Genomic DNA, 1,914 nt, shown 5'->3' with positions numbered 1-1,914 from the left:
GGCAACTTCCCACAATGCAACACTTAAAGCGAAACCCAGCCAAACAATGACGGTGACGTAGAAACGTTTTTTGTTTTAACTTTATTTAACAAGAACAATGACAAACTCGGACGTAATTTGCGGGGGGGGGGGGGGGGGGGCAGGGGTGGCATGTCCCCTGCACTTTTTCAAAAGGCAGTTTTGGTCCCCTGCAGTTTTTACAGTCAAAAAAAAATGTTACGCTATATTAAATGGAGACAGGTCAAGCACTAGGACCAAGCGGAAAACGGCCGCTCAAGCAGAAGCCTGTTTCCCTTCAGACCGCCCACGAGCTCATCGGTTGGCTCTGCCGTTTCCTGCTAATGTGTGATTGGCCGTCCCCACTGTCACTCATCTGGTTGTCAACAGCTCGTGAACAGCCGGCCAGGAGTCGGTGTTCGGTGTGGTCACTTTTCTTTTATCCACCTTATTCCTACGGCCCATGAGGCTTTGCGCGAATTGTGGGAGCTACTTCCGGTGCTGCCCCAACCGGCGTTTGTTTACATGCTGAGTGAACGCGTTAACCCTCTTTCTCCGAGCGTTGGGGATATAAAACATGTGGAAACACCACCTGTCACAGCTCAGACGGGACAATATCATCTCACCTCTGCCTCCTGCTGTTGAGGGATGGGAGGACGACCTGAAGAAGTGAAGAAATGCTTAGCAGATGAGAAGTATCTCATTCTTCCCAATGGGCAAAGTGGATACTACCTCCAGGTGGGTAAATATTGTTACTTATCAGTACTCGAGATGAGAAATAAAAACGGTCCAAATCATCCCCCCTTTCCATCCCTTATGTAATTTCATTAATGAATGTGGTTTTACTGCTATTTCAACATTTAGAGTCATCACCAGAAAATAACATTTGGCAATTTTCACCTGTTTCAAGTAAATTTTCACCTGAAATCAGTAGGAAAATCTGCCAGTGGGACAAGATTTATCTTCTTATTACAAGCAAAAAAATCTTGTTCCACTGGCAGATTTTTCTACTTATTTTAAGTGAAAATCTACTTGAAACAGGTGAAAATTGTTCTTTTTTCCAGTGATGAGTCTTGTTTTAAGTGTAATGAGATTTTTTTTACTAAAATGAGACATTTTAAATAGAAATAAGACAAATATTCTTGTTAAGATTTTGAGTTTTTGCAGTGATCCATTTTACTTATCCTGTGAAGGACAGAGTCATATTGATAAGTTCAGAAAACTGTTTTTTATTGTTGTGTTTTGATGTATTTGATGTAAGCCCAGTGGATATTTAAAGCTTACAGAAGGCTGCATTTAACTGCTGCTATGTCATTCCTGCAGTATTTCTGCAGGTGTTTTTGGTCAGTGCTATTGTTTGTAATATATTATATTATTTGTAATCAGCACAAATTATCTGTCCCCATATGATAAAATCCACCACCTGATTTTTGCTTATAATCCATGAACTAATGTGACAGGTAGGCTACTTGTGAACCTACATTAAGACAAACTGTAAGCCATCTTTTATATTTATTCTTTCAGGTCCAGCTGGCAGTGATGTACCTGGGGCTGCAGAGCTGCTTATCTGGACACCAACTGAGCACCTGTAGTTCCAAATTTCATTTGACAAAGACTTCAGATACACACATGAAACACCTCCAGAACTTTTCACACATACTTCACACAAACATTTGTAGATGAATTTGGTACAAAGAAGATTCAGCTCTGCCCCTCTTTATAAAGCTAGGGGGAAAACAGTACAACAGACTTCATTTTTGTTTTCAGTTTTATTAAAAACAGAACCTGAAAGATCCCTCCTGACATATTAGGACATACAATATTGGGACATGAATCAAAACATTTTAACACAAAAATATTGTTTAACAAAAGCACATTACATTTGTGTCTTAAGTGAGAGAGATTCAGTTTACTGTC

Source organism: Cololabis saira, chromosome 11 (genome assembly GCF_033807715.1).
Source record: "Cololabis saira isolate AMF1-May2022 chromosome 11, fColSai1.1, whole genome shotgun sequence".
Classification (NCBI taxonomy): Eukaryota; Metazoa; Chordata; class Actinopteri; order Beloniformes; family Belonidae; genus Cololabis; species Cololabis saira.
The sequence above is the reverse complement of the archived record's forward strand: the minus strand, read 5'-3'. Positions refer to the sequence as shown.